The following is a 25,422-nucleotide window of genomic DNA, read 5'->3' on the forward strand; positions in this document are numbered from 1 at the left end:
CATTTTAAAGAAAAAACTGATTCTTGTAAAATGACCCTCAGAAGTAGAATCCCTTGATTCAGTAAGGGCAGGGAATTTTATGAGATCTAGTCTACTAAAACTTAAAAATAAATGTTTTCAACTTTAGGCCTACTTATTACAATTGTTTGCAACTATGGTTAGTTACTATACTGTGGTTGAATTCATCTGAACAACTAGTTAAAAGTTGGATGTTTCCAAAGTAACCCAGTTTTGATGTCCTCTTCCTAATCTTCCCTAAGTTCTGTGTACAGTCATTGTCAAACTCATTTGGCCGCATCTGAATTTTTTTAATTTAATATAATATTTTATGTTTTTCTAACTACATGTTGCCACCTATGAATTTTAAAAATTCCTTTATATCTTATAAAATCTTTTAGATGTCAGATCATTAGTAAAGTCAAAATATATGTCTTTAATAAAGTAGAAATATATGGGTCTTTATCCACATGTTAGAAAAGCTAAGTATTCATTATTTGGGGGAATATGAGAATTTTCAAGTTGAAAAGACCTAGAGTTGGTCACCTAACCAAAATTTCACATTTTACAAATGATGAAATTGAGTCATAGAGAAGTTAGATAACCATGGGCTACAAAGGGGCTTCTGCAACAATAATTTATAATGATAATAACAATAATATTTTATACGATACTTTTACATTTACAAAGGGCCTTCCAAATATTATTTTGTCTTATTCTCATAAATAAACAAATGTTATTTTGTTTTTTTCTCACAAAAACCCATGGGAGGTAGATGTTATTATTGCCCCCACTTTGTAAATTAAGAAACTGAGAAAAGTAGGGGTGAAGTGACTTATCCAGTCATACAGCTAGTAAGTATCTAAGGTTGGATATGAGTTTTTCTGATTCCAGATCCTGTGTTCTATCTAATTTTTTGTTAAAGGAATTGCTTCTGATGGCCATTGGTTTCAGGTAGCTAAGTAGTAGAGTACATCGATTCAGTTAGGCATGAGTTAAAATCCAGTTTCAGACACTTACTAGCTCTGTGACTCTGGATAAGTCACTTCCTCTTTGTCTAGGTTTTCTTTTTAACAGCAGAATGAAGATAATAGCAGTTAAGATTGTTGCAATAATAAAATGATAAAATATTTTCAAAATGCATTGTGAACTTTAAAATATTACTTAAATACTAGCTATTGTTATTATTCATTCCTCTGTTAGGATATATCAATGCTGAAGAAATGAGACAAGGTTAAATGCTTGCTAATTTTTATTTTCCTAGATAGTTATTATCAGCATGCTAAAACAAAGAACTATGTTATGCTGAATTTTAGGTATTACAGTCTATTCATTTATAATTAGATTACCAATAGAGTAGACGGAATCTGATGCTAAGAAGAGATCTGGTGGATGGAGAAAATTCCAAGTAAAAAGCTGGCTATGTGTGAGAGGCATCCATATATTTATATGGAAAGAATCCAGGAAAGTATATTAGCTTCCTAAGGAATGAGGGCTGTTAATGCTAATTAAAATGTTTCTTTTGCAAATAGGTAATGATAACCAGTAAATTCATTATTCATTCTTTTGAATTTTGGGGGGGTAGAAATTAGTAAGCCTTTGACCCTAGGTAGTTTTTTTTCATATCATCACTGCGGGTGATAAAACATTGCTATTTGAATTTGTCTTCTCTGCAAACTTCCTACAACACAAATAACTCAGCTTATTGTTTCACATTACAATTTATTCACATTGAGTAAGAAGTCCACCAACATATAATAGGAAAAGGAAAAAATAATTATCTTTGCTTACCAAAATATTTGCTTACTAACAATGAAGCAAATACTAAATTACCAGAAGAGGATGAATGTAATTGACGTAAGGACAATTTGTTTAAGCTATCTTTCATATTGTCATCACATTCCAAAAGAGGAAAACTTCAGATAAAATTAAGAAACGTGAGTTTAGCTACAATGTTATTTAATTGAGATCACATCTTTAATCTTTTCTTTTTCCTGCCAATGGTACATCCTTATTCTTATTATCCTGTTTTCTGTGCAGAATTATCACCCACTGGTTTTCAATTACAGAGATGCCCATATTGATTCTACACTTGATTTTAACTCACAGCTGAAAAATTACTCATTTAGGCCAATAAAACTGGATTCTGTAGCTAGTTTAAGCTCTTTTTGAAATAATATAGGCTCAAAAGAAAGACAAAACCCATGAACAGTACTATTACATGAAGCTATTGGGGAACAGACTTTAAATTATTTTAACACAGATCACTCTTAAAATGTAAGAAGACAAATAGTAATCAAAAATGTCATCACCATATGGAGAAAAACTGGATGTCAGTCACAGCATTTATAAAGAACAGGTGGCGCGTAAGCAATCAAACCCCCTTATGGAATATACAAATGTAACCTAAATTCCATATATCTGTAGTAAAGTGATGCACATAAATTAGACAAAAGATTTTTCATTAACACATACTTTATTAAGTTGTTTGACTGTTATTTGAAACCTTAACAAAAAGAAAAATATTCTTATAGACATAACATTATTTACTTAGATAATTTCTAAGGAAATTCAGAAAGTAATAATATAATATATAATTGTGCTTTGTTTCCTGACAAAGACTGAGCTCACTGTAACCATCATACACAACACCAATTCTGTAACATACATTGCTGAAACACACATTTCTTTAAATATCTTAATTATAAAAATATGTTTCTGCAGCAATTTCCTCGCAAGTTTTCTTTTTTAACTTGGGATTCTTTGTTCCTTCTTTTGGAAGTCAGTATGGCATAGTAGAATCAAACTTGGCTAAGAGTCAACAGATCAGGGTACCCATTCTGATTTGGCCATCAATAACCCTGCAGTTGTTGTGGGGCAGAAGCTAGTTTACCTGTGGGTGGAGCACAACCTCCCTTCCCCTCACACACACCTCAGGCTGGTATTCTGAGACAGAATCCTGTTGGCCCAATGCTGGCTATGCCTTTGTCTCCAGACCTCATTTTCCATTTCACCAGTAATTTATTAAGTACTTTCATGTGCTGTGCTAGTTTTAACAAAGATGAAAATCAAGATACGTTTCTTTTTGTTCCTGAGAAATTTATGTTCTATTGGGCGATAACACGTAATACACAATTACCAAGGTATCTTACAGCTCTAATGCTCTGACATCAGCCCTACTGTGGACTGAAGTATTACAAAAGCCAAATTAATATTGTCATTAAAGAGGGGAAGATCTTTACAGGATTGTCTCAACCTTATCTAAAGTTTGGGGACTCAAATATTACAGTCATCATCTCAGACTGCTGGAAGTTACATTTTTTTTGCATTTACTCTAGAACTGGCTACTTCTTCTATTCTGTATACTATCCCTTTTAGCTGAGGCCCTACTTTTTGCCCTTAAGAAGTATGGTCTCTGTCCTTTTAGTTTAGAGCCCAGAGACATCAGACCAGGGAAAAGTGATTTGCATAAGGACAGATTATAGCCAGCAGACAGAGCCTTAGCCAACAAGTTAAATAAAAAAAATAATGTAAGTACCTACTGTGTGCCAGGGATTATACTAAATATTGGGAATAGAATGAAAAGCAAAAAACAGTCCCTGATCTCAAGGAAATGACAATCTAATGGGGGAGACAACAAGCAAACTACATATGGAGTAAATTGAAGATAATCTCAGAGGGAGGCAGTAAAATTAAGGAGGACTTATAAAAGCTTCTTGTAGAAAGTGACATCATAGGGGCTGAGTTCTTTTGAACATTGGATAGTAATACCTAATTAAAGCCCACAGGCTTTAATTCTGTCTTTCAAACTACATCCTACTGCTATCAAGATCAATTTCTATCTCAATCCACCATCTGACTTGGAAAGTGCTTATAACTCCCATTTAACCCTGAGAAAATAGAGACCATCCACCGTGAAGTCCTTCTCTCCTACTGCACACCTTAAAACTACTTTACCTTACACCCTATTTTGTTCTCTTTTGCTCCAGTCTGTGGGGAAGGAATGGCCCTGCTCACCAAAGCTAGCCCCTTTACTGGTGCCCATTCTTTTCTATAATCTCTATGAGTTTATCATTCCTATAATTAACTCTTCCCCTTATCCACTGGATTCTTACCTATTGCTTATCAACATATGCGGACCTCCCCCATTAAAAAAACAAAACTACAAAACGGAAAAAAATGCTGTCTCCCATATCTATGCCTTTGCATAGATGTATCCACATGATTAGAATGCATTCCTTCTTTACATTGAAATGGAAACTGCAAGGAGGGGAGAAGTATGAGATAAGGCTATCACCTGAATCTCATTATTGTAGTTCATTCATGTTTAGTTCTAGAGTTCTGTGAACTCTAATATGGAAGAGTTTATGACCCAGGGGCATGTGGGATATCATTAAACTATATAGGTTTTTTAATCCAGGTAGCTAAAGGTCCTGAAATATCCAGGCTTGCAAACTATTATCTAAGCCAATGGTTCTTTGTCTTATTCCCAGCCTTATAAGCTAGATCCCATGTGAGACTCAAACCAGCCCTGACTTTTCACGTCAGTACACATAAAATAAAAACATTTTAATAAGAAACTTCTGTAAGATGGTGATTAAAAGAAAAAGAACACAATTCAAATTTCACTCAAAAAGAAAAAGGATGTCGACTCTTGTTTTATGCAATTTCCTCATAAGGAAAAAAAAAATCTTTCCTGAATATCTCAAGATCCAGCTGGCAGTGATAATAATTTCTACGTGAAAGAAAAAAAGGTCCTAACTTCCTATCAATACTCTGTACCTTTATTGAACAGGTCAATTACTCTGACATTAGATGTGTGACCTTGGACAAATCACTTAGTTTGGGGATGCCTTGGTTTCCTTATTTGTGAAAATAGAAGCATCAGATAATTTCTAATATTCTATTACCTGACTTAAAGGTTACAGTTTTCCAGTCTTAAAGGAAAATTCCCTTGTTAGAGTTCTTCAAAATTAATCTTTGTCTCATAGTTGCCTGAGTGGTGTGCAATCACAAATTGTGATGCTAAAGTGCTGCTGATTCAGCTTGATTTCTTTCTTATTTTAGGACCCATGTAAATGTCAAATTTTCACTAGTTCTCATATTTGATATACAAAAAAAAATTAAAATAAAGGAAAATTCCAGAATAAAAGCACACATACAATGAAGTCCCTTCAGCTTCTGACCCTTGACTTCCTTTCAGTATGATACCTTCTTACTACTGTTCTTTGCGTATCTAAGAAATACATACACACACATATTTGTTGAGATGTATATGTGTGTATACACAAACACACATACATACATGCACACAGAGTCCTACGCATCTCAAAGTAGTTTGGAACATTCTGAAGAAAGGAAAAAGAAATTTTCACCTTCACTTGAAAGGTTGTCCATTAATCCTAGTCTGCTGAAGCCAACTGAAGTGAGCTGATTGTCTAATTTTAACTGTGAACTTCTATACCTCAGAAATCAGCTAATGCTACAAATAAGGGTTTAATTTATTGTTTGCCTGATTGTTTAGACTTCAGAAAGTGATGGACAGAATATTACTAATACATGTTAAACCTAAGAATGTTGTACGTACTTCCCCCCATGTACCACCCCCTGCCCCTCCTGACAACCAGTTATGAAATAAATCAGCATATTCCTGTACCCACCACAACCACTTCCGCAACGTATGATGTGATGAGGAAACTGGGTCAAGACAGGCAGGAGCCAGTTGGGTCTCAGGGACAGCTGTATTACATTTTGTGGAAATTTAATCCTTCTTACAGAGAAATGGAGAGAACCCTGGTCCTATTTATTATACCAGGTGTCACAAGGTAGACAAGCTTGGATATGCATGTTTGGGGCAGAGATCAAAGTACGGTAAGCCGCCTGGCTAGCACAGTGCCCCAGTGCTTAATAAGAATTTATTTTTTGATTGATTGGTAACCAGTGGAAATATATTGCCCTTTAAGAAGGCAATCATATGCATGATGACTACCCTCTGGAGAAGTTACTTGCTTAATGGCCTGATAGTGATGCCACTGCTTGCAGAATATGTATTACATCCTAGATGGTTAATTAATTAAACAACAGCCTGGTTTGTAGTTTTGTTTTTCTAAGTAGCAGAAAGCAGGGAAATGAGCCTGCTGTGGGCAGCTATTGCTACAGCAGCACACTTGGGAATACAGCTGTACACCAAGTATATACCTAGCCTACAACATCTATCACAGTGTTATTATTTTCCACTTAACAGCTGATATTAAAAAAAGAAACCAAGCTAGTTTCTCAACAGATTTGCTTCTGAACTATATCTGGGTTCACTGAGTGGATCATTTAAATCACTGATTTTCACTTTTCTCTGAGGAGAGTATTTTCACTACTTGCCTCATAGAGCTGTCAAGAGGGAAAGTCTTAAAATGCAGTATCATGTGTTTCAGAAAAATCTGGAAAGACTTACATAAACAGATGCAGAGTGAAGTGGACAGAACCGGTAGAACATTGCACTTAGTAATAGCAATATTCTATGATGATCAAACTAAGCTATTCTCAGAAATACAACAATCCAAAAAAAATTCCGAAAGATTCATGGTAAAAAAAAAAAAAGCTAACCACATGCAGGGAAAAGAGATGCTGGAGTCTGAATGCAGATTGAAGCATATTCTTTTTCACTTTTTTTAAATTCTTTTTTACTCTGTGTCTTCTTTCAAAGTATGACTAATATATTTTACATGATTGCACATGTATAACCTATATCACAGTGCTTAGCCTCTCAGGGAGGGAGACAGGGAGGTAGAGAATTTGGGATTCTAAATTTCAAAAACTGAAAAATGAATTTTCTTTACATATAACTGAGAAAAATAAAATATTTGAAAAAAACTATATCATGGAACTATATGGTTTGAGTGGGAAAAGATCTTAAAAATCATCTTGACCAATCCCTTCATTTTTCATTTGAGGAAACTGTGAATTATTGCTATGAGTAATCTTTTTTTAACCATTTCTCTGATGGAATTCTCTGATGGAATATGTATACCATCTAGGTATATGTCAAATGGTGGAATTCTGTTATGCATAATAGTCATGTTGCAACGTAGGTTAAAATCTTAAAGAACAAATATATAATATTTCTCATTTATATAAATGACTTCATATAATGACTATCAAATACTTCAAAATCCAATAAATTAATGTTCTATTAGCCTCTTGGGTAAAATATATTAGATATTCAGGAAATTTACATTTTGTAGGTTGGCAAAATCAGGTTACAGTGAACAGAGTGATTACAAAATAAGGTATCTCTGAAATACTTGTCTTGATTTTCTTGATTTTTTTTAAAAAAAGTTCTGACATGTCATTTCATCATGTGGCAAATTCTTAATATGGAACATCCCAGTACCAATAAAGATCAGCAATTTATCTCTAATTTGCTCTTAAAGGGCAAAAGTCAATTAGGCTAACCCCTGGTGAAGGCAAGAAATTCTTTTTTCCTTTCTTCAGAATGTCCCAAGCTATTTTGTGATTTGTTAAGGGGGATGTGTGTATATACACATACCTCAACAAATATACATATCTACTTGTGCGCATGTACACATATATGTATATATGCATATATGAAAAGGAACAGCAACAGTTACATATACATTCATATATGAATATAAACATGTGTGTATATGTGAATATATGTATATATGAATGTGTATATGTACACATACAACACATACAATATTTATATGTATCTATCTGTGGAAGGGAAGAGCTGTAGAAGGAAGGCACCATGCCAAAAGGAGGTCAAGGATTATAGATTTAGAGGCTGAAGACACTCAAGAGGTAATCTAATCCAATGACCTCATTTTGTGGATGAGGAAACTGAGACCTGGGCTTGGATGGCTAGAAGCAATTAAATGATTCCATCAAATAGGCAGTGAGTGGCACAGTCAGAATTATGACCAAGGTTCTATGATTCTAAATGCAGTGCTTCCTCTATGGCATTATTCTGCCAGCTATGAAAGAGCTACTGAGATTCTCCTTTACAGTTTGCTCTTCAATAGAGACTCCAGGGCCAGGAAAAGAGAGTGGTTGACTCTTAGAGAAAGTGGAGCTTCAAAAGTCAGTTAGGCTAACCCCCATCTGAAGAATGATTTCCCCTTTACAACATCTCCTCCAATGCTCTTCCAACCTCCACTTGAAGACTGAATGCATAAGGCAACCAACCTATAAGACATTATCTCCCAGTTTGGGTCAGCTCTAATTCTGAGGTGCTCTCTTGAGGCAGCTGGTGGCCCAGTGGGTAGAGCTCTGAGCCTGAAGCCAGGAAGACCTTCCAAACCAAAAAGTTTCAAATCCAGCCTAGGATACTTATTAGCTGTGTGACCCTGAACAAGTCACTGAGACACTTTGCTTCAGTTTCCTCAACTGTAAAATGGGGATAATAATAGTACCTCCCTCTCAAGGTTATTGTGAGAAACAAATGAGATAATATTTGTAAAAGCACTTAGCACAGTACCTGACACATATAAATACTTATTCCCTTCCTTCTCCTTCTTCTTACATCGAGCCTCAAATTTGCTCCCTTGTAACCTCCACCCTTTGACTCTCGTTGACCCCTCTGCATCTGAGCTGATTAAATTTTATGAAATTAATTCTAATCTCTCTTTCGTGCAGCAGCCCATCAACTGTTTGAAAACATTTGTGAACATACTGTACCATAATCTTTAACTCCTATCTTCCTCCCTGGGATACAGCAGTGCTTGTCATCCAATTTCAAGTGGCTCTACAATACAAATTTCTGAAATTTCTAGAAGGAGAACTGAGTAAGAATTGGAGGCCTAGAAGGCTATGGGCTATCCATTCTACTTTACCTAAGAGATTACCTGAGAGAATGCCTTGTGTAAGACAAAGGGGAAATTAGGCTACATTAGAAAAGTAACTTATTTCTAGTAATTAGATCTCTTCCCACAAGGTTCAAAGGGGTTTCCTCTTCTTTATTGTGCAGTTTCTGAAGTCTTGGGCAACACATAAAGAAAAGACTAAGAACACATCATTGCCTTGGAAACTGCTTTGGAATTTGACAGACTGTAGGTTGTTCACCAGCAAATGTGCTATTGCTGCTGCTGCTGCTGCATGGAGCTCATCCATATGGAAACGTTGACTGCAAAAGTAGCTGAATGCTCATCTGTTAAGCTCACTGTCAAGTTCAACTGTTCTGGCCCCATCCAAAGGATAGGGCAAAAAGTGCTTGCTTACTAACTGAACATTTCAAAGGTCATTGCCAAATATAGATGAAGAAAATGAAGAATACAAACCTTCAATACTGTGGGTGATTGTCTAAAGTAGAGATAAAAAGGCTGTAACCCATTTTTCCTACTAAATGATATTTTATGCCATAATCCAGGGACACCATGCTGCCATAATGCTGATGCTATGAATTTAATTCTTTACTCACAGCAGTTAAAATTGAAAGAGACTAGGTTCTAGTCTCTGCTCTCCACTAACTCCCTAATCTTGGGCAATTCACTTTTACCTCTCTAGGCTTCAGTTTCGTTCTTTATAAAATAAGTACCTTCCACTTCTAACATTCTATGAAAAGTGATGTCAGAGTAGTGTCTGAGTTTGAAGATGCAAAGCTTACTGAATCTTATTGACATTTTTACTTTAAATGACTGGAGAAGCTATCTATACAATGGGAAAGGATATAGTTGGGCAAGAGAAGGTAAAAGGTTCATCTTTGGAAGATATTTCTCAAAAATCAGATGTATTTCTGACTAGTTGTAGTTTTTTTGTTTTTGTTTTTGTTTTGCTTTTTTACCAGTATAGGGTAAACACCAGGAATAAAAATAAGTGATCCTTTTGTGATCTGTTATGGCCATGACAGATTCCTTCTCCATTGCCATAGTAACTGGAAAAAAAAGTATATTTATGCATAGACTTAGAATTCAAAGACTTGGATTTCCTGCCAAGAGAGAATGCTGGGTGAAAAAAAGGGTAAAGTCAAGGCAAACTAACAAAAAATAGATTGAGCTGTTGATTCAAAGCTCTCTGATTTGGAGATTTGTGTAAAAATGTAAGCCCTTGCTAGAATGGGCTTTTAAGGTCACTAAGATTCTTTCATATTTAAGGTGTTCTTTTCAAAGGATATTGATTTAGTCAGTTTCCTTATCCTTTTTTCATACCAGCAAGATAGACACAATTTTCTCAAATGTTAATATTTTTTGAAAAAAAAAAAGAGAAAAGGGCTGGATAAGAATGATGTGATGAGCCTACAATGAGGTAATTAAAAATAATGGATTAGTTTCTCTAGCTCCAGATTCTAGCTTTCTACTAGTCCTAGCAAGAAAGTGAACAGGGATGGTAGAGTCAAGTGATAAAGGCAAAGCTATCAATTAGTCAGTCAATAAGCATTTATTCAGCATTTATTATGAGCCAGATTCTGTGCTAAGTGTGTGTGGGGGGGTATACAAACACAAATTTTAAAAAAGACAGTCTTTACCCTCAAGTAGCTTGTAATATAGTGGCAGGGGTGAGGGGGTAGGAGAAAGGCAACATATAACAGGAAGCTGAATAGCCAGAGAAGGGGATAGGGGAGGAAGGTACCTGGCATGGGGACATGATGGAGAGTTCCAAACAAGTCCAAAAACATTGTAGCTGGTAGAAAATTGGGAGGAAAACTGTTCTCAGCTCTCTCTTTAATTAGAGGACCAGCAGCCCATGGACCTTCCCTCCAGTTAAAAGATCCAATCAGAGGATCAGAGAGTGCTGATGAGATGTGAGTACCAGACAAATTCAATTTTACATTAGAATGAGATTTCTCAATGACAGTTTTCCTGGGTAATGAAAACATGATGTAAAGTTCCAAAGAAATCTCAAAGCAATGTACATGACATGACATGACATGAGCAACAAGATGGAGGACTAGACATTTTCTCTGATCCCAAGCCCTCTCAAATCTCTCCTAAATAGAAATTATGCACCAATGATAAAGCATCTTCAGCTGTCTTTGGGGTCTAGGACACTCAGAATCCAAAAGAAGGAAAAACCAAAACAAAACATGAAGTGATGCTCACTGACCTTGAGATCACTCAGCAACTCTCTTCCACTTCCCAGCTACCAGCACCAATGCTGCATTTGCAAACTCAAGGACACCACAAAGACTTACAACAAAAGCCATCCTCCACACTTTGACCCTCTATCCCTCCTTCTACCACCATGGAGACCATAGCTGTAGGTTGTAGAAATTTGTTCTGGCTGTGAGAGCCTGCCAGGGGTCAGAATTTTGTATTATGATTGTGATAAAGCTGCAAATTGCTGGTTCCAGGGCATACAACTCTGTAGCAACAGAATAGTCCTATAGAACCAGTGTTGCAAAGCTTGGTATATCTAGAATGAGGCCAAAGAAATAAGAAACAGAGGGAACAAAACAAGACACCAGGACAAGACAGTATGTGGTGTGTGTATGTGTGTGTGTGTGTGTGTGTGTGTGTGTGTATGTGTGTGTGTGTGTGTGTGTGTGTGTGTGTGTGTGTGTGTGTGTGTGTGTGTGTGTAGAGGAAAGTGACATATAACACTCCATCAAACTTGAGGGAAGAAGTTCAGCATCTAGCTAGGGCATGTTCTGATTACCCAAAAGTCAGCTGGGGCAGACACCCAGGGTGCTCAGTAAAATCCCCAGCATAGGAAGAGGCTGAGAATCTTTGGGATCCAGCCCCCAAGGAAACCACAATCTTAGGGGAGGGAGTCAGAAAGTGAGCGACAGAGAAAATAAGAGCAAGAATAAAAAAGCTGAAATTATCAAACATTTTAGAAAGAAGAAAATCTAAAGACCTTGAACATAAACAGTTAAGCCAGTAGGGGAAACATTAACAAAAGAAAGAAATAGGACTTTAGGCATTTATGAACAAATTCTGCAAAATAAAGAAAAATGATTTAATATTTGGTGAGACATAGAACCTTGTGGAATTTGAGTAGAATATGGAACCATAACATGCTTTTCTGGAGTGGTTCAAAAGAGAAATAACACTTATAAGAGCAGAATTTATGGCCTGCACAGCAGAAATAATGGGGAGAATAAAAAAAATTAAAATCCACAATGGTAAGCTTTATCAAAGAAACCAAAAAGAGAATAATAGACTGGAAATACATATACATAGAAGTGAAGAGCAATCTGCATTAAAAGAGAATAGGCTCACTATGCAAGCAAAACATACTGATCTTGAAAATAGGATGTGTAGATACAATCCAAGGGTCATTGATCTCCCAGAAGGACATGACAGGACAAAAAAACCTTAACACCATAATGAATGAAATACTAGAACTGCCCAGAATTTCCAAATATAAAAAAGCAAAATTCCAATTGAAAGAATTCACAGATTACCTTTAGGGGAAAAAAAGCCCTCAAGGATACAAACTCCAAAACACACAGCAGTTAAATTTAATAATTCAATTCAGAAACAACAAGTTCTACAACTGATCAGGAGAAAGACCTTCACATACAAAGGAAAGGACATTCAACCAACAACAGACCATTTTGCATCCACTAGAAAACTCAAGATGGAATTAAATAATGTGTCTGAAGAGCAATGGAACTCAGTATGTAGCTCAGGGTAACCTACTCTGCCAATATGAGCTTAACTATACATGAAAAAAGATGGATGTTCAATAATAAAAAGGACTTTAAAACATTTTTTTAGAAAAAAAAACAGTGCTAAAGGAATTATATTCTTCTCAAACACCCTAAACAACAGGAATAAATGCAGCAGACAAGGACAGCAACAGCAGCAAAGTGACAACAGAGAACAATAAGAGACTTCTTTCTAGAAGTACACAAGGAGACAGGTGAAGGCAAAATAACGGTAGAAGTAACAATGAAGAAGCAGATGGGGCAAGGTGGACAGAACCTGATGAGACTCCAGATATAGGCAAATTGATGTGTGTGTGTGTGTGTGTGTGTGTGTGTGTGTGTGTGTGTGTGTGTGTGTGTGTAAAGGGCTGGCAATGAGGTGAAGGCTATGTCAAAAAGAGAAGACCCTACAGGTGAATAAGTGAGGAAACAAAGATTGAAATGGGAAAGGAAGGATACTTTATTTAGGTGGTGGGATGAGAGTTCTACTGATGAATATTGTTACAGATGAAGAGAGATGATCTATGAAAAAATCTAAAGACCTTAAACTGAAGGAGAACTGGGAGATTTGGTACTTGAAAAGTCTATTTGTCTTATACTGAGAAGGGAGTTGAAATTCCTAGGAGGAACCAGCACCTGGTGGATGAGAGTATGGACACATAGAGGAGATTCTGAGGCACATGTGGGGAAAAAGGTAAGCAGAGGAGGTTGTAGATCAGAAGTGGGCTACATAATCAGGAGCATGGTAGGGGAGGAGCCCTACCTATCATGGGGCAGTGTCCTCTTTGATGCTGGAATAAATGGCATTATTGTGAGAGTGAGGCACAATAGAAAAGGGGAAAACATGGAGCAAGCCTAAAAGCCAGTGGCAGAAAGAGCTTAAACGGGAGAGTTTACGATGGATACATCAATTATATGATAAACACAGAGAAAAGAGAGAAACTAGATAATTATAGAGGTCGTGAATCAGAGAAGTGTCTAGATTAGGCAGGAGAAAAAGATGATGGATAACGAGGAAAGTGAGAAAAACCTTTTTTGGAAAGGAGCACAACAATGAAATTGTTAAAAGCTAATAAATAGCACTAAGTTGATAAAGAAAAGAAAAAGAGAGAATCTACTTGATTGAGAGAAAAAAGTTTAACTATCTCCAAAAACAATGTACTTCAGATGCACTTTTAAATTTGCTGTGCATTATTAATCCCTTTGTAACTCTAGGTCATCACCAATGTATCAATAAATCAATCCCTGATGTGTAGTATGAATGGAAATGTAGCACCAGCGTAAACGCTCACGCTGAAAATTAGCACCTGGCTCTTCTGTGAAAGTGAGAGTTGGCTTCTTCAATCGCCTACATTTTTCCCCTTTATTTCTCATTTTTTGTCATTTCTTACTGTACAATGATGATCTATCACGTTTATATAACAGCTATCTTTAATTGATTGGCACTCATTATGTTTCTTGTTCTTTGCTGCCACAAAATATGCTGCTGTGAATACTTTGGTGAATACCAGACTTTTGGCTCTCTCTCTGTCTTCTTCAGGACATGTGTCCCAGTGGTAGGATTACTGGGTCAAAGGATAGGAAGAGTCCGGTAACATTTCTTGCATAATTCAAAATTGATATCCGGAAATGATGGACCATCCTTGGAAGGCACCACTTAAAAAATGGCCAAGACCTTCTATGCCTCTTAATATTCCTATTTTGATTGCTAAGACCGCACAGAAACCCATAAATACCATAGTAGGGAGAAGGAAGGGAAGCAAACAGGGTCAGAGGGAAAACAAAACAGAGAAAAAAGTCTTGGTTCTATGCTAGAGTTCCCTCTGTGAAGCTACTAACTGGGGTGACCGTGATGTTGCAAATGAAAACTTCTACTGCTGTTTCTCAGGGTCTGTGGTCCGCACTTCTGAGAAATGACCATCTTGAGAACACAGAAACAAGTTGTCAGTAAGCAGGCTTGCATTGTGCAAGGAGAGTGTGTGTGTTCATCCTTCGTTGCTGAAGACCATGCCATCAGAGAAATGATGACATGACTTGCACTTGACTTTGTTTTTTGAGTGAGGGAGGGCTGTGCAGGTCACCAGTCTCACTTCTCCTCCAGAGCCATCTGAATCCAGTGACCAGATATATTCATCAGGATGACTGGAGATGGCCCAGGATGAGGCAGCTGGGGTTGTGACTTGTCCAAGGTCACACAGCTAATGAGTGTGAAGTGACTGAGGTGAAATTTGAACTCAGGTCCTCCTGACTCCTGCACTAGTGCTCTATCCACTGTACCACCTAGCAGCCCCGCAAGGAGAGTAAATGAATATGGGAGGAGTTAAAAAATGTGGTCCTAGAAGTCAGAAGATCTAACTAACTAGGTAACCTTAGACAAGCAACTAAACTTTCCTGTACCTAGGTTTGATTAAGTAAAAATGAAATACTGGATGAGATCATCTCCAAGAACTTTCAAGTCATACAATTCTATGCATGATAAATAAGGTGAAAGACATAGATTATAACAAGAGATACGTAGTATCTTGTTCTCTTTTTGCTCCAAATGTTACCCTTGCACTCTAACAGTTCTTAAATGAAGTGGAAGTCCGATAGTCAATGACTAATGAGGACATTGGAAGGAAGACTGACATTCTAGCTCTCCTCAGACTTTATGAAATAATACATACATACCTTCCCAAAATAATAATAGTCATTATTATTGTTACAACAATAACAAATTCTATTTTCTAGCTTCTCTGCCATTCTGCCAGGACCTATCTGTTGCTTTTGCTTCCCTGTTCTTGTCCTTACCAACATCAGAATTCTGAGTGGTATCAGCAAAGGCTAAATAAATAAATATGTTCCCCACTGCCCAATGTCCCACACACTTGCTAAAGATTAGAAGTGAGGGAAACTCCAGGGGAGTGGGAGGGAATAAGAGATAGTAATTAAGTGCATGCGTGCGTGCGTGCGTGCGTGTGTGTGTGTGTTTGTAGTGAACTTGCTCAGGGCCCAAGTGAATAGATATAGTGAAGGTAAAATCCTGAGTGACTGATGGCTTTCATCACATCCCCCCCACTCCTGTTCATCATTTCTGATACTTAGCCCTTTGTCTAAGGTTTGAAGAAATTTTGACATTGAACTACTGGGGCCTCAGAAGAAATTTTAATAATATTTTGACAATTTCCCTTCTGTAGGCCAGGTCTTCTGACATGCATGATGGTGACTTCTAATCTGTGGTGATGAGCACTTTAATCATATCTTTGGCTCAACTTTGTCTGCACCATAATTATATCACATGAGCAGGGGTGAATGGTCAATTTGAATACCCCACTATTGACTATGGCTCAGAGAAAGTGATGGTCTTAGGTGACAGTTCTAAGAGAGTCTGAATCCCAATCTGTTGCCAATTTTATTTGTGGCCTTGGATAAATCACAAAAGCTCCCTGCTTGTGTTCTACCAGCTGTAAAATTGAAATAATAATACTGGCTTCACAGGGGTCTTTTGAGGATTCATTCATTCATGTTAGTAAAATTCATTGAAAACGTTAAGTGCTAAGTAGTATTATGCCTAATTAATTAGGTCCTCATCTCCCTGATGTGGGTTATGGTATCTGCCTAGTCATTAATAATATATGCTTGAAGCTTTGCTGATTTCCTATTTCATATCTCTCCTAATGGGTACACAAGTCATTTGCGAGAAGGGTATCCAGCCTTGTAGTTAAAATGCACACAGCTGCTGGTGGTCTACCACTCTCACATTTATTCAATTCCCAAATGATACAAAACTGGAAGGTGTTGAAAGCACCAGTTAAGACAGAGAAATACTACAAAGGAACCTAGGGAGATCAGCTATAAAGTCAGGAAATAAAATTTAGGCTCAATTTTATACCAGAGGGAAACCTAATTCCACCACTTGTAAAAATCATTACGCGAGATCAAGATAATAATGATGATGATGATGATATTAATAATATAATGCTACTACTGTATTAAGAAAGCCCAAAGGTGACCATGGAGAGCAAATTGAATTTGATGTCAGATTAACACTATGGCAATGAATGGTATGATGGTATTTAAAATAAAACTATTGCATCTTGGATGAACGAACTATTACTATATAAATGATATTTGAGACTATAGTTATAACAGAATATTAGGGTTAGAAGAGATAGTAAAGATCATCTCATGTAAAAACTACCTGAAGTATTTCTATCCTCTATAATACCACTGGTAATAAGGAACTCACTCTCACATGATGTAACCCATTCTCTTTTGGAGCATCTAGTTCAATTGCTAAAATGTGCTTCTTTATAGGACCCTGGATTTTGTCTCCCTGCAATTTCCTTTAACTGGAACTGTCCCACTATCAGGAAAAGTTATGAGAATACTCCTGGCAAAAGAATCCATGTCATGCAGGAGATGAGAATATAAGAAGATGGGATCGTCTGGTATCGTCTAGTCTGAAAACAAGAAGTGAATGAACACAAAATATATATACTATTGAACAGAGCAGGGTTCCAGAGAGCTTATAGCTAAATTAGGTTATTCCTTTTTTGTTTCAACCATTCACTATGCTACAATTTTTAATTGCCTTCTGGCTCCAACTGTGGAAGGCATAAAGGGTTTGCCTTTGGAGCTACAAAGAGTAAGTGGAATCGCCTCTTTTCTGCATGACAAACATCATTGTATACAATTGGACAGTTCTCTTCTCTATGCTAAAAACATTTTAGGTTTTTTTTAGCCATTCCACATAGATATTTTCTAGGCCCATTCACCATATTGGTAACCGTTCTCTGAACTTACTTTAGTTTGTCAATGGCCCTCTTAAAATGTAGGGCCCACAAGATTCCAAGTTTTTATGGTTTAGGATAAGGCTTCTTAACCTGGAGTGGCTCCATGAACTTGTTTTTTAAAAAAAAAATTCTTTTTCATAATTGTATTTCAGTATGGCTGTTCTCCTTTGTAGTACTATGCATTTAAGAGAATTATTCTGAGAAGACTCTTCGCTAGACTTTACCAGACAACCCAAAGATTCCCATGACACAAAGTCAGCAGATAAAGTCAATAAAAACTGTTAAGAACATCTGCTTTAGGATTTTGAAGTAGTTTACATTATCTCATTTAAGTCTGTGAGATGGGGCCTGGCCAGTATAGACTATAGTGGAACCCTGGGCAGATGATGAATAACAGTTGAGTGGCTTACCATAGTCACAGAAGGGAGTCTAATAATGAGGCATTATTTGCAATGCAGTTTATAATTTGAAGCAGATTATTTGGTTCTCCTCAAACCTTGGTCATGGGTCAGTTGGCTTCTTTTGTCATTATGTTAGTCCTGCTCTGAGTAGGAATCCCTTGGCATGGACTAGCTACACCTTTGCACCATCATCTTACCTAACGAATTTTCTTTAGAGCCATGTTAGGTGGGGGTATATTTATATAGGAAGGATAATACATGGCTTGTACAATGACACATTACATTAGTCACATGCAATTTCCCTGAATGAAAGGGCACACCAGATGACCTTGTCTCTTACTATTCTACAATCCCTCCTCTCTACAAAGGGATATTAAGGCTCATTCTTCACTCTAGTGACTTAGGAAGTCAGCAAGTTTTATTAGCTTTATTTATAATGACCTAATATTTATTGGGCAACTACAATGTACTAAGTAGTGCTTTATTTTACAGATAGAGAAACTGAAGCACAATGACCCTGAGACAGCATCTTGCACTATTGTCACCAACTCATTTGCCAGGAAAATAATACAGGCTTTTAATTTCCCATTTTCATTGCTCTTTTCACCGTATTTCATGTTCCACTTATATTTCATAAGAGGCATCATTTCTCTATTTGCATGGAAAGTGTACTTTCTTGGGAAAAGATAAGCAAAGTCTTCCTCTGCCGCCTCCTAAGTTTTCCTTTATATAAGAAAAAAGAAAAAAATTCTAATTAATTAGTCATCAAGGGTATATTGAACACCTGTTATATGTCTAGCCCTTAATAACGAACAAGTAGAAGACATGGTCTCTGCCCTTAAGGAGATTACAGCGTCCTCACTATTGATTGCATCAACAGCCTGGATATCTAGAGACTATGAAGAAAAAAAACACTAAGTTATGTGCAGGTTTTACTCATTATATAAAGGAGTGGTAGGAGTTGAGGGTTGTCGTAAGAACCATATGATGGGTATAACCAATGGTGTCTTTGTTATGTAATGTAATTTGCAATGCAACTTATATTTATTTACAAATGATAAAGTAGTTATTAAAGGTAAAACAAATTTGAATATTGAAATAATTTTCTTATTGGATGTCAAGATACATGGCCAAGAGTGGCAGAATTTTTTTTTCAGATTTTTAATTTTTTTTATTATTCTGAGCTTGACAAACATGGACACTTCTATATGCAAGGAAGAACATAGAAGATTTCATAAGAAAGCACAAATCTGTACTACATACAGCTCAATTGTTTTTAAAAGTATATAGTAAATTCCATATGTTAGTTCTATCTTTCTTGTCTGTGTCACCCTTGGAACTTCCTTCTGTTATCTTTTGTACATTAAGAAAAAATTTTGTGATCTTTCATTCTTTCTTTCCTTTCCTATTTTCTTTCTTGATGCATTTTTATTAATATCCCTTTCCTCTTTCCTCAAGTTCCCTCTCATCCCCGAAAAGCCCTCCCTTAATACAAATCAGCAAAGTCAAGCAAAACAAATCCAAATATCATCTGTCTCTGAAATGTATGTCTCATTCATGCCTCCAGGCCCTGCTGGACCTTTTCACTATCCCTTGATGTTTCTTCACCACATTTTCTACATACACTAGCTATTCTTAAGGTTCCTACAAAATTCCTATATCCTTCCATGTACCACTGAGCTGAGTGAAGGAGTTGACGGGTGATTCTCCATTTTTTTCTTTTTTCCCAGTTAATGGTGTGTTGTTCATAGATTTTATTAGGGTGTTTGTGGGAGATTAGATCCTAGCACACCACCATCAATTTTCACTATGTGCTCTGGCTCTAATAGATCTGAGTAACTTGTTTATGATTTCTTGAAATATGGTACCCAGGCCTCCTCCCTTTCCCCCATACCAATCATGACTTTCAGATAAATTAGTAATTCTTATATTATCGCTCCTTGACCTATTCCCAGGTCAATTGTTTTTGATAGTGAATAATGTACTCTCTTCCTTTTTTTTCAGTCTTTTGATGATATTTTAATATTTTTTGTTGTCTCATGGAGTCACTGCTTTCTATTTGACCCATTCTAATTTTTAGAGAATTTAGATTCTTGGTTTAGTTACAATCTTTTAAAAATTATTATTTTCCCTTGACATTTTTGTCTTCCCTAGCTCTTGTTTCCTTTAACTTTTCATTTTGTATCTTTTGCTTCATTTCTTTCCGATGTGTTGTGACCAGGGCATTCTTTTCTCTGAGACTCTACTTTGATATTTTTCGAAAGTTATAATTTTTCTCTTATCTGGGTTTAGCTTTTCAGATTCTCTTAGGATATAATTTTTTTATTGTGTTCAGCAATTTTAAAATCAGCTTACTCATATCTCTAGTCTAATTTTCTAGACTGGGAAACTTTGTCCTTAGTTCACATTCTGCTCTTTTCACATACTTTTTGAAGGTGTAGATAGACCTTGCTTGGTGCTGGATGCAGTGAATAAGATTAAACTCCAACTTCTGCAGAAATTCTTGGGTTTTAGTTTAGTCTCCTGGGAGCCCCATTTGGGTTTTGGCCCTAGATCCTGTTCTGTCTCCTCCTTGTACAATTCTGAAACTGTACCTCATAGAGGGCTGCCTGGATGTGAGCCTAGATGTTGTTGTACTGCCTGGATTCTGAGCAAATATCTGTTTCATGTCTCCTGAGTATTGGTCTCACCCTGTTTCTTGCTTTGGGTTTCTGTAGTCTGCCCTGCTCTGGCTTGTTCCCTCTTGGAACTCCTGTAGGGTCCTGCTTATGTTGGGGGGCAGTTCTATACTGGATGGAGATGCTTATGATAAACAAAAAAAGCTGGTGCATTATTAGAGTTTTACTAGAATATTTGTGGGGGTATCTAGGCTCTCCTATGTTCTGTCATTTTCTCACAATTGAATATTCATGTCTTTGCACAAAATGTGCAGCATTTAAAGCAGGATTTAATATCATCTTACTGATTCCAGGTCCAGCTCTTTATCCACTGTACCACCTAACTGTATAGCACCTCAGTATCTAGCACAGTATCTGGCTTAATGAATGTTTTATGAAGGAATACTCTCATTATAGTCTCAAAAAAATTTCTCTGAGGCAGCTAGAAGAAGTATTAGGATAGGGAGAGAGAGAGAGAGAGAGAGAGAGAGAGAGAGAGAGAGAGAGAGAGAGAGAGAGAGAGAGAGAGAGAGAGAGAGAGAGAGAGAGAGAGAGAGAGAAAGAGACTGAATCTGTGATTTCAGAGGTAAAGGGAAATCTCAGGTGAGGAATCTGCCTCTACCAATACAGCTAAGCACTTTCTCTGCAACTTATAGTCTTAGAGACTTGCTCTAGTGGTAATTTAAATGGGAAGATCTTTTCCATTCATTAATAGGCCCAGGTGATCTGCTTAAGCCACATGGAAGCCAGAGTCACATGAGTCTAAGTAACATGGAACAGGAAGAGGTGGAACAGGAGGGGTGGAACAGGAAGAGGCAGAGATAGAGCAGAACTGAGAGGAAATTTGGTCAGAGTAGTCAGAACGGAGAGAGAGAGAAAAAAGCAGGCAGCTGGTTAGCATGAGTTAGAAAGTTTATTTGTGATTTTAAAAAATATTTTATTTATTTTCAGTTTTCTACAATCACTTCCATATATCTTAGATATTTTCCCCCTTCTTCCTCCTTCTCCCCTCCCTCCCCAAGATGGCGTGAAATCATAATAGATTCTACAAATGCATTCTTATTAAATACATTTTCACCTTAGTCATGTCGCATAGAAGAATTAAAATGAATGGGAGAATCCATAAAACAAAACAAAACATAACACAACATAACATAATACAAAAGAAAATGGTCTGCTTCATTCTGTCATCCAATTCCATAGTTCTTTCTCTGGGTGTGGAAGGCATTTTGCCTCAAGAGTCTATTGGGAATTTTTTAGATCCTCACGTTGATGTGAAGGACTAAGTCTACTAGAAAAATTCCTCATACACTGTGGTTGTTGCTATGTACAAAGTTCTCCTGGTTCTGCTCCTTTCACTCAGCATCAGTTCATATAAGTCCTTCCAGGCCTCTCTGAAGTCTTCCTGTTCATCATTTCTTGCAGCATAATAGTACTCCATTACATTCATATACCACAACTTGTTCAGCCATTCCCCAATTGATGGGCATCCCCTTGATTTCCAGTTCTTAACCACTACAAAGAGAGCTGCTATAAATATTTTTGTGCCTGTTGGACCGTTTCCCATTTTTATGATCTCTTTGGGATATAGTCCTAGAAACAATATTGCTGGATCAAAGGGTATACACATTTTTGTAGCCCTTTGGCCATACTTCCAAATTGCTCTCCAGAATGGTTGGGTCAGCTCACAGCTCCACCAACAATGAACTAGTGTTCCAACTCTCCCACATCTCCAACATTTATGATCCTCCTGTTTTGTGTGATTTGTTTAAGGGAGCTAGTTTGTGGGAAACCTCGCAGTGGGAAGGCTGGGGAATGGTGTTGTTCTCTGCATTGTTATTGTTTATAGATTTTTGTTACTATGATGGATTTGACTTTCTAGTGTCTGAATAAATATTTTGGTTCTATCTGCCACATGGAGAGTCTGTTGTATTTTGTGATTCAGAATTGCACGGGTATATTCATGGCTGCCAAAGGTCCTATGAATATCACTTTGGCACTACAGTTGCCTAGAGCAGGAATTCTTAAACTTTTTTGACTTGTGACTCCTTCAGTGCTTTTAAACTGTTAGTCACAACCTCTAAATGATTTGTCTATGGTCCTATGCCCAGCATGTCAGAGTTGAGATTTGAACTCAGATCTTCTTGATTCTAATGACAGCTTTCTATCCACCATGTCATCTCTCTATTAAGTTTTACAAATGAGAAATTTCATGCCAGGACAAGTTTGCTACATTTTATTTTTTATTTCAGTTTTTAAAATTTTTTTAAAAATTAAATTACTTCATTGAAAGAGACTAATTTCTTCCTCTTATCCTTTCTCTCATACTTCCTCCTCTTCTCAAGGAGTAGGTCTAACATAATGGATATAAGGCATCTCATTCCTTTCTAAAAATAAACACTAAGCTACTACGGCTTAGCATTTTACCCTTATCTTCATGTGGGAAATATATAGATCATAAATTATAGTTTTTGTGATGGACAAGACCTTGATGGTTAGTTAGTCCAACATCTTCATTGGATTATAAACATCTCCATTATGTTGCAAACTCCTTGAGGGCAGGGCCTATGTTTTCATTTGTGTTTGTTTTCTTGGTGCTCAGCATAGTGCCTGGCACATAGTAGATGCTTAATAAATATCTATTGATCAACTGGACCTCATTTTTATAGATATTGTAATGGAAATAGCAAAGAGTATCGAATTAAGGAGTCAGCATGTCAGCATTCTCTGGGACGTCATTCAGCCTCAATAAGTCCCAACATAGACTATTGTCTGCACTCAGCCTGTGTCCACAGGAGCTGTGGTTTTAAATCCAGTGTTCAGAATTATATGGCTGAAAGCACAACTTCAGCTATTACCTGAACAATTCTTTATCTGTTACAACAAAAAATAAGGTTTGGAACTAGAAGATGTCTCATTCCTTGGGGAATATTTCATTTGGAAGATAAAAACTTAACTGATTCATTTGAAGAGATTTCCTCATATTATTGTTTCCATATGTCTACTTAGAAAAAAATCAGCTGCACAATCAAACAGAACAAAATAAGGAGTAAAATCCTACTTAAATTCCTGAGCTGATAGCAAGGCAGAATCAAAAGAATCAAAGCAAACAGGATTCTTTTGTCCTGAGTCCCTTGTCACTTGTGTGAAATTTCATCACCTTTGGCTTTATTTTGCTTCCTTCTATTAAAAAAAATATGCCTGCAGTCAGAGTAAATATAATTCTGATTCTGTTCCTTTTACTCTAGATTAACTTGTAAAGGCCTATCCCTATTTTCCGTATTTCCATTTATATTTGATAGTTATAATTTTTATAGGGCCATAATACACTAAATCAATATAGCTGAAAGGGTCTATGATCTCATTAATGTGTATACTTTCTCCAATTATGCAAATCACAAGTCATCCATGCCTGCCCATTCTTTGAAAATCCTATCCATGCCCTTCAATAAATTTCTTTGACAAATGACCTTCAATATATAAAATAAACCACAAGGTTCCACCCACTCTGTTGGGGGCCTTCTAGAACATTTGATAATGTGTATATACCAATGGACTATAACAGCTACACTTTCATTATCCTGCAGTCTCACTATTTAACTGATCCATTTTTTTCTCTGGACATCCATGTCTCTGATGACTTCATAACTTCTTCTGTATATTATTTGATTTGCAATGTGTGTTGTCCTGTTCATGCCCACCATTGAACCTTTGGATGATTTTCAATTTTAATTCTTCAGAGATTGTGATTAAATCTGGAGACTCTAACTCAGTGTGGTTATGACTTCCTCCACAATCTCTCAGCAGCATGTCTATAAAAGTTGGTAAGTCAGATGGTGTATTATAGAGTTCAGGTTCAGAAAATAATAAGAGGTGAAAGCACAAAGAGGCAGGGAATATAATGGTCAAAGAAGAGAAGATTCTTTATAATTATTCATTTTCATAATTATTCATATCCTTAGTTTACTTAGTCATTTTCCAACAGTTGGGCATACAGTTTATTTCTTTTTTTTCTGTTACAGGTAGAATAAGAATAAGGACCACATGGAATATCTTTGTCTGGAGAGGTTCCTCTCCTCTTCCTTTTTTATGTTATTTTTAGGATAAAGTCCTAGGAAGATAATTTCCGAATCAAAAGATATTCTTTTTTGGCCCATTGGATATTGTCATTATTACTTTCCAAAATGTATACCATTCTTTACATTGCTGCCAATAACTTAGGAGTGCCTGCTTCTCCAAAGCCTCATAAATATTGGACTTTATTTTTTTAATATTATTAACTGATCCTCAGTATAATCTTCTTCATTTCTCATTGAATTCAATGCCTATCCCATATCTTTCTCTCATTTCAGGGGACTTAAACATATATGTTCACGTTTCCTCAAATACCCTATTTTCCAAGTTCTTCCATCTATTCAGCTCCCAGGACCTGTTCCTCTACTCTACTTCAGCAACACCAAAGTATGGTCATTACTTGCATCTTACCATCACCCACAAGTGTTGCACTTTCATGTTCAAGGACTCTGAATTTCTTTTTTTAATAGTATTTTATTCCCTATCCCCCCAATTACATATCAAGGTGATAATTAGCATTCATTTTTACAAGATTTTGAGCTCCAAATTTTTCTCTGTCAGGGCAGTTTTCTTCAATAATTTCATGAAAGATGCTGCCCAGGAATTCCTTTTGAAAATGGCTTCAAGGTAGTTCAATGATTCTGATGTCATCTCTCTTGGATCTGTTTTCCAGGTCAGTTGTTTTTCCAATGAGGTGTTTTACATTTGTTTCATAAGCTTATATCCTTCTCTTTCTCCTTTATCTCCTCCTAAGCCTGCTCTTTGATATTACTGTGACCTACAAGCCCTCCATTCCTTAGTACTACACCAAGATGTTATCTGTATTCCAGCTATCCTCTTCTCTGTTCCCCCATCTTGATTCCTTGCTTAAAAAGACCAGTTCTATACTATCCTTCATGCTCATATCCCTTGCC

Source organism: Notamacropus eugenii, chromosome 3 (genome assembly GCF_028372415.1).
Source record: "Notamacropus eugenii isolate mMacEug1 chromosome 3, mMacEug1.pri_v2, whole genome shotgun sequence".
Lineage (NCBI taxonomy): Eukaryota > Metazoa > Chordata > Mammalia > Diprotodontia > Macropodidae > Notamacropus > Notamacropus eugenii.